The sequence below is a fragment of the Cavia porcellus genome, unplaced genomic scaffold, assembly GCF_034190915.1.
Source record: "Cavia porcellus strain 051 isolate PalLab524CR breed Dunkin Hartley unplaced genomic scaffold, mCavPor4.1 scaffold_16, whole genome shotgun sequence".
Classification (NCBI taxonomy): domain Eukaryota; kingdom Metazoa; phylum Chordata; class Mammalia; order Rodentia; family Caviidae; genus Cavia; species Cavia porcellus.
This window is the reverse complement of record NW_026947499.1, coordinates 33,628,720-33,644,417: the sequence shown is the minus strand read 5'-3', so window position 1 is coordinate 33,644,417 and position 15,698 is coordinate 33,628,720. Positions and strand designations below refer to the sequence as shown.

General features: G+C 39.1%; 1 long non-coding RNA gene across 7 annotated transcripts in view; it reads right to left on the bottom strand.

Annotated features, from left to right (window-relative positions):
* LOC134470707 (uncharacterized) overlaps positions 1–15,698 on the bottom strand; it is a 48,272-nt gene that overhangs the window by 15,568 nt on the left and 17,006 nt on the right. For 6 of the 7 annotated variants that reach the window (XR_010039794.1, XR_010039796.1, XR_010039795.1 and 3 more), the window contains exon 2: positions 4,780–4,904. The exons of the other annotated variant lie outside the window; for it this stretch is intronic. This is a non-coding gene — a long non-coding RNA (uncharacterized LOC134470707). The remainder of the gene's footprint in view (positions 1–4,779; positions 4,905–15,698) is intronic. 7 annotated transcript variants of the gene reach the window in all.

Sequence of the window (15,698 nt, the reverse complement as noted above, 5' to 3'; positions counted from 1 at the left end):
CTTCTTTTTCACTTTTGGTAGCCTAAGATACTGTGTAAGAAATATAAAGGAGGCAATGTGGAGAAGTCATAGGAAGGCCAAGAGGAATCATAGAGGAGGTGGCAGAGAGAGAGAGAGAGAGAGAGAGAGAGAGAGAGAGAGAGTCTGATTGAGTCATTTCAGCAGCACCCTAGCTGAGCCTAGCTTCCCAGTGGGAACCATGAGCCATTATGGTTTGGCTATTCCAACCCAGTAACCCCCTGGCCAACATCCTATGGTGTGGAAGAATTTTTGAGCTGGGTGCAGAATTGTAAGCAATAAATTGCTCATTGTCTTAAGCTATTAAATTTTGGGGTGACTGTTATGTAGCAATAAATAAAACAGCAGTAAAATTTTCTGTCTCTGTCTCTGTCTCTGTCTCTGTCTCTGTCTGTCTGTCTCTCTCTCCCCCATCTCTATATGTTAGGGATAAAACCCAGGGCCTTGTACATGTTAGACAAGTGCTCTGCCACTGAGTCACACTCCTAACCCACTAAAACTCTCTCTGTACTTAGATTTAGAAGCCTCTGTACCTAAGTACTTTAGAAATTTATTAGCCCAAATTTATCAACTGATAGTGACCTTAAGATCCCAGTTATAACATTCAGAATCTCTACCCTGATATAATTCAAGCATAAACTTTGGCACTGTGATGATCCATAATTCCTTGGTTTTATATATATATACACTAGAACTGTTCTTTATTTAGTGTTCTTGCTAGTCTGGTGCTTATGCACTGAGCTAAATTCCTGGCCCCATTCTTGTCTCAATGATTTTAACAAGATTTTAATATTCTCAGCTTTAATTACAATTGAACAATATATTAAAATAAATAAGTTTGAAGCTAGGAATGGTGGCACCCACCTGTAATCGCAGCACTTGGGAGGCTGAGGTAGGAGGATTGCTAGGAGTTCAAGGCTAGCCAGGACTACAAAATAAGTTCAAGGCCAGTGTAAATTGCTTAGTGAAACTCTGTCTCAAAAAGACCAAAAAAAAAAGTGAATAAAAAATAAATAAATTTGGATTTCAATTGGCAATCTCTGTTGTGGCTTTCCTAACCTTTCTTCTAAAAGCTCATTACAATTTAGAGATGAAAATGTGTAATATCCTTGAAAACCAATGCTGACCAACAACATGTTGTCAGACTATACTAGTTTACTAAACATAATAAAATTCATAAAATTAAAATAAATTAATAGAAATACACCTAAAAATAAATACGAGTATTAAATACCCACTTTACACACCTTTTCAAGAAACTTGACCTTACTCACAAAGGGTAAGTAGTAGTAGTTTTCCACTCAGAGTTAAAGGCTTTAGCCTGAAAACAGGCCATTTAAGTTTGTACTTCTGAAACATACCATACCAAAACAATCTTTTTTTTAATAGGGTTGGGTTTTTTTGGTACCGAGAATCAACCTCAAGATTTTGTGCTTGCCAGGCAGGTGCTGTGCTACTGAGCTATATCCCCAGTGAAAACAATCTTTTAAAAAAGCACAAAGCTTGGGGGCTGGGGATTTAGCTCAGCGGCATAAGCGCCTGCCTTGCAAGCAGGCAGTCATGAGTTCGATCCCCAGTACTGATAAAAAGGAAAAAGACAAAAAAAAAAAAAAAATTAAAAAAAAATCACAAAGCTGGAGGAACTACATGTATATATTACATTACTTCAAGACATGCTACAGTCCAACAGTGTGGACTTGGCATAAAGTAGATCAGTGAAGCAGAACATGGAATGTAGGAAAATAATATAGTCAACTGACTTTTGGTGATACAACCCAAACAATTCAATATAGAAAATAGTATTTTCCCTTTGTCTCTCTCTCTCTCTCTCTCTCTCTCTCTCTCTCTCTCTCTCTTCGAGACAGTAATATGTAGTTTAGGCTGGCCTTGAACTTGCAGCAATCTATATCAGTGTGTAATTCCTATGTGATGAGAATTCCTATTCTCATAACCCTCAATCCATACATCCTTCTGACTCAAATTCAAGGAAAGGCTGGCTGGTTCACTGTATTAGATTTAGAAGGTGCATCCCAACTCCCACTACTTGCTTGCTGTTGAGTGGACTAACCTTTCCACTAAAGAAATCAATTGGGCTGGGGATATATATAGCTCAGCAGTGCAGTGTCTGCCTGGTAAGTGAGAGGGCTTCAGTTCCATCCTGGGTACACACACACACACACACACACACACACACACACACACACAAAGGAAAGAAAAGAGAAAAAAAGAAACCAATCAACTGAATTGGACTGCACTTTCCCAGAGATTCAGAGACAGCCCTTATTTTTAGAATGCTCAAGCTCCATTTACCTCAAGATTCTTTGCTCAAATATATAGATGACTTTTTCATTTCCAGTCATTCTAAAACAATTTCTGATAAATTACCATACAAGTTCTAAATTTCCTGGCTCAGCAAGGGTACTGAATGTTGTTACCCAGCAAGGCTCAAATTTCCTTCCAAGATGTGAAGTATTTGGGCTAATTCCATAGTGTAGGTTTAAGAACACTGAACCCCAAGAGAAAGGGAGTAATTCTTAAGGTATAATTGCCTCAAATTAAAATGCAATTCAGGGTCTGTCTTGGAGTGACTATCTTTACCACATCTGCATACCTGGTCTATATGAAGCTTAAAAGATAGCTAAGTCTATATGAAGCTTAAAAGAGAGAAAAAAAGAGAATCATTTGAATGGGATGGTAAGTGACAGCAAGTTTTCCAGTTTTAAAATCCAATCTTGGGCTTAGAATGGTAGCATATGCCGGTAATCCTAGGACTCTGAGAGGCTGAGCTAAGATGACTATAAATTCAAGCCCAGCCTGAGTAACTCAGTGAGACTTTGTCTCAAAATAAACAAATTAAAAAGGGAGTAGGGATGTAGCTCAATATGAGGCCCTGGATTCAATCTTCAGTAGCATAAAAAGAGAAAAGAAAAGAGGATAACAAAGTCAGTTTTACCCAGGTTCCTGCTCTGGGCTTGCTTAATATGAAGGAGACGTTTACCCTATATGTTTCAGAATGATAAGGGATGGGTATAGTTTGTACTCAGAGATTAAAATGTGTCCCACTGGTGGTAACCTGTATCTCCCAGTGGTTGGCCTGATGCTCTAAAAGCACTGGCTGAAAGCACCTTCCTTGTCAGAAAAGCTACTAAGTTATACCTGGGCCAGTCTTTGGAAGCATAGAGTCCTCATTGGGTTAAAGCTGTCTTAGACGCAAAAGGATATTATTAGTGGATGAACAGAGAAACAATTGTTCAAATGTCAGGCTCTCATTTTGGCCTCTCCAGATGTTACCAAGAGGGTTTTTCACTCTAACCAGTGTCTCTGTACCTAGCAAAGGATATTCAGGCAGAGTATCCTTTTCCATGGTTTTGTGGGAGTTATGGAACAGATTTATTCACGTAAGGTAGATCTTAAAGATAATCTCCTTGACGATCCTAATGTGGAATGGTTAACAGATGGGAGCATTTTGTTCTGGACTGCATAAGACAACCAAGACATGCAGTAGTCAGTGTCTATGAAACTATCAAGGATAAAGCTTTGTCTCCACATCCTTCTGCCCAAAAGGCTGAGTTCATAGTCTCCAATTGAAGAGTCTTCCAATTAGCAAAACACAGGCCAACATACACAAACTCCATGTATGATTTCTTAGTTCCCTGTGCTCCTGCAGCTATTTGGAAGGAAAGCAGAATCAAAGTGATGGCTTCCTTGTTGACAAGTAAACAAAGCAGCCAATCAGACAGTCAAAATGACTGCCCAAGAAGATAGCCTCCTTTAGGCAGTAGCCGTAGTCCCAAATCTACCTAATGCAGAAAAACCCCCAATACATCCCTGAGGAAATTGACTGAATAGCCTCCAGAAGATGGGAATGGGTCTCTTTCATTTGGATTTTAAAAAGAAAACAGGCTGCTTATTCCTGTGGTGGACCAATGGAAGGTTATAGATTTGATGTCCTGTGATTTTGGAGGAATTGGACTGTCTCAAACCATAAGAGAAGTCACACAGTTATAAAGTTTGTGCGTAAAATAAACCATGCTGTCATCCTGTCTGTCCACCCCTAATTAAATCTGTCTAACATAGGGTAATGTACCCTGGGCAGAATCAGCAATTTTATTTCATTCAGATGCCCAGGTATGGATGTTTTAACTACTTGCTAACCCTTATAGACACATTTGCAAGGTTTCCTTACTCAGATGGAAAAGGCCCAAAAGATTGCAGAAGCCACCTAAAGGAAATAAATCTCTACCTTGGATTCTAAAAGAGTATCTAAAGTGATAATGGGCCCTCTTTTATTGTCAAGGTCATTTGGTATTTATCTCATAGACTCAAAATAAAATGTCTCTGCACTGCATGTGGACCACAATAATCTGAGAAAGTTGAATGAACCAGGCATTAAAACAGACTCTAAGTTATATCAAAAGATAGAATCCTTCTCTACTGTTTCCAAAAATTTTGTTGTGGCTAGGACAACCCCTAGGAATAAATTCTTAGCTTTCTTGATATGACATATGTCAGGACTTTTTAGTTTCAGATGTCTTGATTGACAAAGGAAACTTTCAAATTTTTAGGTATATTAAATTATCAACGTAGACCAAATACATAAGGCTCTGACACCATATGCAAACAAAGTTTTAGCCAAAACCAGATTCAAACCAAGCTACTTCCGTAATTCAACTTGGGAACCTTGTTTTGCCTAAAAATTAAAAGGATCTTTAGAAGACCAATATAACCTAAATGGTAGTAGGTTTTATTATGCATTCTTACCATGATCAAGTTTCAGGAGGTCATTACTTCAGTTCACATCTCTAGAGTCAAACTTGTTTCTTAGAGGCCCACATGAGAGGGGGATGACTTGACATTTCCCTTTAAAGTGTGAGTTTTTGGTTGAACTGAAAAGAGAAAAAGACCAGAATGATCTCGACTCTCGCAAATCTTAAAACCTGTTTAAAAGAGCTGGTCCACGGGAATACGGCACTGTCTGAGTTCACAAACCAATACAGTAAAAAGATAGAAAATGAGGGCTGGGGATTTAGCTCAGCGGCATAAGCGCCTGCCTGGCAAGCGTGAGGTCATGAATTCAATCCCTGGTACCAAAAAAAAAAAAAAAAAAAAAAAAGATAGAAAATGAGACAGGCGTTTTAGACAGGGTAAAATAAAGGAGAGCAGAAAAAATAGCCTTGTCTAGTTTCACCTGGTGTCTACCTCTCCTAGGCCCAATTGTTGCAATTTTACTTTTGGTTTTTCCCCCTTACTTGTCTACTTTGTTAAGTTTCTCTCTTCTAGATTACAGCAGTTTCATGTTGAGCTGATAACAATGCAAAGCTTCTGACTAGTGCCTTTAGGGGAAGACTCAGGCCCTTACAAATCACTAGAACAGTCATACAGAGATTTTTATGTAGGGTTCAATGCCTCAGATCAGTTCTACAACAGCTCCGGAAGACAGATCATAACCCTTAAGCTCCCCATAAGATTCAAGAGGATATAAAATCTCTTGTACATGTGGGCTGGGGGAGGAATGAGAGAGAAGTGCCTGACACTCTCTAAAAGGTATTTTATCCTGCAGCTACCCTCAAAGCCTTGTGGGCAGCCTGGCTGCATAAGGTATTGAAAGGCTGTAACCCTGAGAAGCAGGGAGCCATATGGTTTTATTTTTAACACCATAAGAGCCCCTTTCCTGCAGTCAGGAACTGTGGGTCCTATTTTATCTCCCTGTGGTGTATGTTACATACCCTTGAATGATGGTGCAACAGACAAAGAATGAGTGTCCCTCAGAGAGAGAGAGAGAGAGAGAGAGAGAGAGAGAGAGAGAGAGATCATTCAGATGCCTGACTGGCTGAGCCCCTTAAGCGGACTTAAGCACAACTTAGAAAAGAAGGGTGTGAGGGCTCTGTTATGCTGTATGTTGACTGCCATAGAACCACCCGTGAGTGCCCAATAAGCCACCGAGATCAGTGCTTCCCAGTCTTGGTGCATAGATGGAGCAGCCTATTGCTTACACTGTCCATCCACTCACACATTTATTCAGTAGGTACTCAGAAGTTGAACATTCCAACGCCCCTTCCTTGAGGGTGGCCTTTCCTAACAAAAATTGATCAAACTCTTCTTCTGCTCAAACTAAGCAGGACTGACAGACAGACTTAACTGGGATGCTCCTGGGTTGTTTTTTTTTTTTTTTTTTTTTTTTTTTTTGGCTTGGCTTTGTTTTTACCAATATCAGGCAGTTAGGCAGGCAGACAGACAGACAGACAGAGAGATTGTGTTCTCTTCCCCTTGGGGTCCAATGTGAGCCACCTGAACGGGAAGCCAGGAATCCTCTTCCAGACCTCTAAAGGGACTCAAGAAATCTCAAGGGCCTGCCTTCTTAGTCAACTTTCCCTCAGGCAAAAGCCTTCTATCTAGAATATATAAAGATGTTTTTTTAAAAACCAGGCCCCCAAAATTCAAAGATCCAATCCAAAAATGGGCATCTGAGATGAATACATACTTCTCAGATGAAATACAAATGACAAATAAATACATGAAAAAATATTCAACATCATTGGTCACTAGAGAAATGCAAATTAAAACCATACTGAGATTCCATCACACTGCAGAAAGAATAGCCAGGATCAAGAAAATCACCAATAACAAATACTGGAGAGGCTGTGGGGAAAAGGAATACTTCTGCACTGTTGGTGGAAGTGTAGACTGGTGAAACCACTGTGGAAATCACTGTGGAGGTTCCTCAAAAAGCTGGGATTGGAGGTTGCATATTCCCAGAAGAATTGAAAAGTTATATCACAGTGATATATGTGCACCCATGTTTATAGCAGCACAATTTGTTTTTCTATTTTTTTAAACCAGGGATTGAACTCATGACCTCATAGCTGCCAGGCAGGCACTTGTGCCACTGAGCTAAATCCCAAGCCCTAGCAGCACAATTTGTAATAGCTAAATCTTGGAAACAACCCAAAAGCTCATCAACTGAGGCATGGATAAAAAAGATGTAATATTTTTATACAATGGAATACTACTCAGCTATAAAGAAAGACCACACTGAGGCTTTTGTGAGTAAATGGATGTGACTTGAGACCATATTCATAAGTGAAATAAATCAAACTCACATGTGTAAATACCATATTGTCTCCTGAGTATAAGAAACTGAAAGAGTAAATAAAATATGAAGTCATCAATAAATATTGGAAAGGGTAAAGTAATTGAAAGAGGAAAAAATAACTCAGAAAAAGAGAAATGAAACGAGACATAAATTCATATATATACACTTAAGATTACTAAGATGATTGTACTACTAATTTTGTTAGTTCTTGGAATAATGCAGAACATCTGTAAGACTAGATCAATTTTACATGACTATACATGGTAATTCAAATAAGGCTTATGAAGATAACTATGCAAAACAACCAAAAGTGTTAGGTTCCTACCTCCTTGTTTTGAAAGCCTACATTATTATTGTTTTAGGCTCTTAGATATAGTTTTTTATTTGTTGTTTTGTTTTTCCTCTAATACAGAAAGGATAGATGTACATGTATGTTTCTATATGCCTAGAATTTCACCTAAAGAGTTTACAAGCATTGATTTTAAATGTGTGATATTATGAACAACTACACTGAAGAAAATGAGACACCATTGTAGTCACTGATGATTTCCTATCAGTTTAATTCAAAAGCCAATAAGGCTTTTATTCTTAATGTCTATTGGTTTTAGTCTGTTTTCAGTTATTTGATTCCAATATGTAAAAGATATGGCTATCAACCACGCCATCAACTATGACTCCTGTTGCTGCCAGATGTCATGGGAAGCATAAACAAACATCCAGCTACATATCAGCCTGATAGACTGTTAATCACCTTGGGCAAGATCTCTGTGCCATCAACAACATAACCATAATCTTGCACTCTGTAGTTCCCAACCCATACACTCTTTTGGACTGTTCTAGATTTAAAAGATGACTTCTGCTTGAGAGTTATTCCCATAAGCTATTTTGAAGAAAACAAGAAACATTATGGTAGCCATTATTAATTTCCTAGTGTCTGATCTTGAAAGCCCTTAAGGCTCTCATTCTTATGCTTTGTTTTATACTATTTTGATTTTTTTTTTTTTTTTTTTTTTTTTTTTTTGGTATCGGGGATGGAATTCATGACCTCTTGAATGCCAGGCATCTGCTGAGCTAAATCCCAAGCCCTGTTTTATACTATTTTGATGTGTATTAACTTATTGTGTGTGAAGGTATGGACAACTATTTTGAAGAAAACAAGAGACATTATGGTAGCCACTGTTGATTTCCTGCTGTCTTTTTATGAAATCCTGTGTTATTTACATTGTTTTACTCTGCTCTACTTTGTTCTGTTCTATTCTGTTTTGTTTTTACTCTCTTTAAAATAAAATTTTTAAAAATTAAAAAAAAAATCAGGCCCCTGGGCTGGGGATTTAGCTCAGTGGTGCAGTACCTGCCTAGCAAGTGTGAGGTCCTGAGTTTGATTCCCAGTACCAAAAACAAAAACAAAATGCATCCTAAGAGACTGTGGTCATTGCAAAAGTTGGGGAGCCAATCTTGACAATGGAACAGAACTCTCTGCCTTCAAAAGTTCCCTCTGTCAAAAAGTTACCATTACCAGGGCAACTAAGGCTCTGTGTCTCACCCCTTCTGCCAGGCACAAACTTGCACCATGGGAGGACATCTCCCTCTAACCCTCCCTCTCATTAAACCTGCAACTTTTACTGTTCCCTGAGAAAAATATGATGCCTATGTTAGTTACCCTGAGACAGATAACTGCAATCCTGAAGTTCTAAAAACTCTCCTCCTAGAGGTGTGAACAAAGACTCACTTTTGGGCCTGGTGCCATCAGCTGTGACCCCTATTGCTACCAGATGTCATGGGAAGCATAAACAAACATCCACCTACACATCAGTCTGATAGACTGTTAATCACCTTGGGCAAGATCTCTGTGCCATCAAACAACATAGCCATAACATTGCACTCTGTGGTTCCCAACCCACACACCCTTTTAGACTGTTCTAGATTTAAAAGATGACTTTTTATGCTTGAGAGCTGCTCCCATAAATGCCTTCAACTGGGAAAAATCCTGAGATAAGAGGTCAGCTCAATTGGACTCAATTGCCATAAGAGGTTAAAAACTCTCCCACCTTAGCTCTGCACCTATGTCCTGCACAACAAGAAGCCATCTTAGTTATCAAAACAAACCCACGAGGCCAGCTGAGAGGCTCTCAGATTCAGCCTAAGCCAGAAAAGTTTTTATCCTGTTCTGCCCAAGGGCCCTGAGTCCAACCTGCCTCCTCCTTACATTCATCAACCTCAAGCTGCTCATACAGCCACGATGCCACCATCACCAGTTCTGTCTCCTGCATCACAGCCTCCTCCTCTACTGTCATCAACTCCTTCTGACTCTGTTTAATAATGAATAACATGACCATAATTTAGATGGAGCCCAAGTCTGGTTAAAGTGAAAAATCCCCACCACTGTGCCTGATCCTGATGTTTAGGTGAACACAGTCCTCCCCCAAGTGAATACAAATTGGGACTGTAATGTGGCAGAGGGCCTTGAAGCCTTAGATCAGTACCACACTGCTCTCCTGGCCCTCAAAGAGGGAGACAAAAGCCAATAAACATGTCTGAAGTTACTGAAATTATCCACCGGAGCTCCCATTGAAAAGAAATTCTGCCAAAGCAGATCCTGTGAGAATAATGGATACTACATTAAACATCAATTCCTATACATGCCTGAGTGCCCCATCCCTCTCCTGGGACATGATCAGTCTCCCTTGGATTAACTGTCCCGGACTTGATATTGACTCTGTACCCCAGGAGAAAAAATAGCATCTACATCAGCCTGAAATGTCTGATAATCATAACTGTGACATTTCGTATTTCCAGAAGTATAGACAAAGGATCACCTCTGTGGCTTGCTATCAATCATGTCCCTTTGGTGATCTAGCTCTGTACCAAAACCCCCACCCACATCAAACAGTACATCTCTCCTACCTGTAAAGCCAGTTCAAGATCTCCAAGCTGCAAATGTCACTGTGATTGCCCTCCTTATATATTGCCGCAATCTTCCGCCATCTGCAGCCTATCGGTAAATCTGCCTGGATCTAAAAAAACGACTTCTTCTGCCTTTCATTGGCTCCTGTCAGCCAGCCCCACTTCCTTTTAAATAAAAGGATCCCAGTTCTGGACTTGAAAGCCAACTAATCTGAAATCAACCTCCCAGAGATTCAAAAACTTGTTTCCTCTTTGAAAAAGCACTTCTTATAAATGACATTCAAGTTGCCTGCTGAAAAGACACAAAAATTCTGCTATAATCTGGCTTCTATAAGCTTACTCAGACTATTAGTCCCTGGGAATGCTCAATGGCTTCTAAGGGCTGCCTCCTTCCTTTCCTCTCTGCTCTAACAGCCACTGTCTTTCTTGATCAGAAAAACTGACAAGCTTACTTTAGACCAAGATGTAACTGTTCAGGTGCCACATGCTGTACTTGGATGAGCTGTTCTAAAAAACAGACCCCCTGACAGATGTGGACTACACCCTATTTATGGATGGAAGTATCTCTGTTAGAATAAAGTCCAACAGACTAGATATGTTGTATTCACCTCAGACAAAACTATTTTGGCTAAAGTTCTCCTGCAGGGACAATCTACACATCAAACTGCTGTTTGGAAACCTGCTATCAACAATGCAAAATAATCTGGTCCAGAGGCCTAAGCCCCCTTCAGGGATCCTACTGACTGACACATTAACCTCAGGCACCGCCTCTGCCCCCACTATATGTTCTGCAAGCTCAAGCTGCTGCACTGGCACCTGTACCCCTGAAGCCAGCTCAGGCTTCATTGTTCATATCATCTGCCCCAACCTCCCATTCCCTGCTTGTACTTAGAAGACCCTAAAGTTTATAGGGTTCTGCTATAAACAATCATCAGTGGGCTGGGGATATAGCTCAGTGGTGCAGTGCCTGCCTGGCAAGCATAATGTCCTGAGTTTATTTCCCAGTACCCACAAAAGTAAAAAATCATCCTTAGACATGGCCAACCCTTGATCATTGGCAGTGACAGTAGGCCTACATTTATAGCAGAGATAACTCAAAAACTAGATTAAATAAAAACTACACATAGCATTCAGGCCACAAAGCTCTAGAAAAGTAAAACAAAACAAACACAAAAAACCAGTTTGTAACTAGTTAAAAGACCAGCTATAGCTGTAGAGATTTCTGTGCATACATATAACCTAAATACATATTAACTACCTTCACAAATTTCAGAAATCTTAGATCTGTGAAAAATTTACTGGACATCTCTTAGCCTTACTCTGGAGAAACAATACATGCTGACCAGTCTCCGCACCACTGAAGCCTGAGGACATTGATCAGACTGCTTTTCTGCTAGCTGTGGTTTTTGTTAATTGATCTAGATTCTGCCTACCTCAGTCTTTGCTTCTCCACCCTCTACTAGCTGTGATTTTATTTATTTATTTATTTGCCTTAAACTCTGTAGACAGTTGCCCCAAAGGAATAAAAGACAACTAGTAAGGTCCTTTTCCTTACTTTGTATGGTTTTGTTAGTCGGACTTGTTATTTTAAACTCTTTTCCTCATCTAAAAAGCCTAGGGATATCAGTTATAATTAAAAAATGTTTGTTGTTAGTAATGTGCTGGCATTTAAAGTTGAAGTCTGGATTCTGGCTCTGTTTAATTTAATCATGGGAATTTACCTAGTAAACATTGATACCTGGGAGGTAATTCAGTCCAAAGTCTAGAATGGACAAGGCCCAGTAATTCTCAGATTTGATCAGCTTTAGGTAAAAAGAATAGCCCTAGCATTAAAAAAGATTTTTCTGAGTAATGACAAGAGGAAAAAATGAAAGGGAATAACGGTACAAGAGAAATTATTCTTTTTAAAACTTTGGTGTTGTTTTCTTTTTTTTGTTTGTTTGTTTTTGTCTTTTTCCTTTTTATCGGTACCAGGAATCGAACTCACTACTGCCTGCTTACAAGGCAGGCGCATATGCCGCTGAGCTAAATCCCCAGCCCCCAAATCTTTGTTGTTTTGAAACTGCCTCACTCGGTAGCTGCTTCATAGCTTTGTAATTACTTTCTTGATCTCTGTAACCACAAGAGCATAACAGAACATATAGGATGCTTGAGTGTACCATTTTACCAAGCTTTCTAAACTGATAATCATTAATCTACCCTTGTGATCAATGATCTCACCCTGCTAGCTAATCAGAACTGCCAGCCTGTTTTGCCTTGCCTTTGTACCTCATTTATAACTCCTGTTTGTGCAACATATAAAAGCCCTAGACCACCAGAGATCAGGGCCTGATATTCTGGGAATGATCCTGATTGGTGCCCATCAATGTAAGTAAATCTGCTTCCAAATCCAAAGTGTCGTTTTGATGTTTCTTCTTGCTTTTGCAATTGTAGCAGGTTTCAGGAATGGACTTATCTCAGATGACTTTACCCTACAGCCTCTCTGGATGATTCTATTACTCTGAAGCCCTCCTCATTCAGGTCCATGAGGTATCCCCACACACACACACACATGACCAAACAGAAAGTCTGACCCTGTACATGTGCAAGCTCACCATTTCTCCACCCACATTCTTAGCAGGTTCAGCCCATGTACTATTTATTCCCCTTTGTACAGCATATTTCCTAATAAAATCTATTCTGGATGATCTATTCCTGCCTAGTCATAATTGCTATCTTGAGTATAGCATGCTGAACTGATATACTAGGAGCTGGCAACATCAAAGGCTATTGGCATCAAAAGCTACCAGCAACTGGGGCTGGGAATACCAAGGGCTGGTGGTATTAAGAAGACAGAAACGGGGCTTACTAACACTGAAGGCAGTTAGCAGCAGAGAACAGAGAGTAAAGAAGAATGATCAGCAGTCACTATCTCTAGTAATCAGAAGAATTCCCAAGGCCTGCTGGTAGTGGCTTGTTCCAAGAAACAAGAAGGACCATTAAAACCAGAAGAGTTGATAGGTATTAGCATTAAAATCCCAGGGCTGTTAACATTAAAATACCTATACTTTGCAAATTCATGATTTTCACATCAATTTTGCAAGAGCCCTCAGCTGATTGGTCGTGTCTTAGAAGCCAGTGTGAGACCTTTAGAGGCCCCTGAAGAAAAGTGTGAACAAGGAAGATAATGGTCAGCAGGCTCGAGAGCCATCCCCTCATTATATTTCCATCTCATTTGCAGCCAGTAACTCATGTTAGCTGTGATACCATGACCTGTGCTGGGCCCCACTGCCTTGGAGCCCACGATGTGAATGATGCTGATGGGAAGTTTACACTTCATGCTCCAAATGAAGAATCTGCACAGGGAGTCCCTCTTGTCCTCCAGATTGAGGATGAGCATCTGGTTGCCTTTCTCAGTGCATTTCTGGTGAAACAGACCTTTCAGTTGTGCTGCTGATTGGAACCAACACCACTCAACCAACATTTCGCACGTGTGTACATATATATGTATATGTATACATATGTATATATACATATATGTATGTAAATACATATATATGTATATGATATATACAAGGAACTTACTGTTTTCAGAGAGAGACAAAAGGCTTTTGAATTTTGAACTATGTAAACATAAAATTAACTATATAAAATTAATAAAAATAAATATAACATCACATTATAAAGATAATACATCATGACTAAGTGAGATCTATTCCAGGAGTTCAATACACTAAAGAAATCAGCCTGGCATGGTGGTGCAGGCCTGTAGTCACAACATTCTAGGAGGCCAAGGCAGGTTCAAGCCCAGTCTGCCCAACTTAGAGAAGATTTGACTCCAAAAATAAAAAATGACTGGAAATTAAATCCAAGACTCAGTATGAGGCCTAGTATTTAATCTCAAATAAAATAAAATAAAGTAAAACTATCAATAAAAGGAAAAGTGCATACGATGAGAGAAAATATTTGCAAATCATTTATTTGACAAAGGATCTAGTATTTAAATCTAATTTAAAACATGTTTCAAAACTCAACCATGAAAAAAAAGCCAACTGAAAAGTGGACAGAAGACTTGAGAAGATGTTTCTCCAAGGAAAATACACAAATGGTCAACAATCACGAGAAGTTATCAGAGAAACGCAGATCAAAATCTGAGAGATACCACTATAACACTGGTTTCTTAAAAAGTTTTAAAAAGTTAACTATATGGTGGTACCTTGATTCACAAACTTAATTCTTTTTTTTTTTTGGTACCAGGAAGCAACCTCAGGACCTTGTGCCCACAAGGTAGACACTTGTGCTGCTGAACTGTATCCCTGATGCAAACCTTTCTTTCTTATTTTCTTTCTTTCTTTCTTTCTTTCTTTCTTTCTTTCTTTCTTTCTTTCTTTCTTTCTTTTCTTTTGTATCAGGAATTGAACTCAGGGCCTTGAGCTTGTCAGGTAGGCGCTGTGGACAAACTTAGCTGTTTACATGTTTCTGATCACAAACGAAATTGGATGAGAACTGAATCAAATTTTCCCATAAGGTCAACATTGAACTTAACCACTGAATTTGATTCAGTTCTTATCCAGTTTGGTTTGTGACCAGAAATGTTGAAAGAATTAAATTCATGAACTGAGCCATCATTGTATAGCTGGGTATGGTGGTCCTTTCCAGTAATCCCAGCATCCTGATAGGTTGAAGCAGGAGGACCACAAGTTCAAGCCCAGCCTGGGCTATTTAATGACTTAGAAATAACTTGTCTCAAAATTTAAAAGATATAAAAAGTCTGTGGATGTAGTTCATTGTGAAGGGCCTAGAGTTAATTGCCAGTATCACAAAATTAAGTTAAACATAAAGTCATCACATAATTAATGAGTTTCATTCTTAGGTACATACCCAGAAGAAATGAAATAGATGTTCAAACAAAAATGTGAACACCAAAGTTTATAGCAACACTATACATAATAAGCTAAAGAGGAAATAATACAGATCTCGATCAGCTGCCAAATAAATAGAATGGCCTATCCATGTAATAGCTTTTCTTTTTTGTCTTTTTCTTTTTCCTTTTTATCGGTACCAGGGATCAAACTCACGACTGCCTGCTTCCAAGGCAGGCGCTTATGCCACTGAGCTAAACCTCCAGCCCTATAATAGCTTTTTAACTAGCTATATTAAAAGCTCAACACATGCTAACATGGATAGACTTTAAAAACATTATGCTAAATGAAATAAGACACAAAAGCCACATATTATAAGAGGACATTTATAAGAAACAGCCAAGATAGGCAAATCCATATAAATACAAAATGGGTTAGCGATCATCAGGGGCTAGGGAAAAGAGAGTGATGAGGGGAGTGCAAGGTACACAAATTTCTTTGTGGGATGAAGAAAGTGTGTTACAATTAGATAATAGTGATGGCTGCACAACATTGTGAGGGTACTAAAACTCACTAAACTGGTCATTGTAAAGTGAATTAAGTGATGCACGAGTTTTCATATTTAATAAACAAGGGAAGAATGAACTGAGAAAAAATGATATTTACATTATATGAGTTTTATCTCAATAAAAGTTAAAAAATACAAAAGTTAAAAGCATAATAGTTTCCATTAATCCTTTAACTCACAAATCTTATGTGGTTGTGCATGGTGGCACATGCCCGTAATCCCAGCACTCGGGAGGCTGAAGCAGGAGATTCACTGTGAGTTCAGGGCCAGCCTG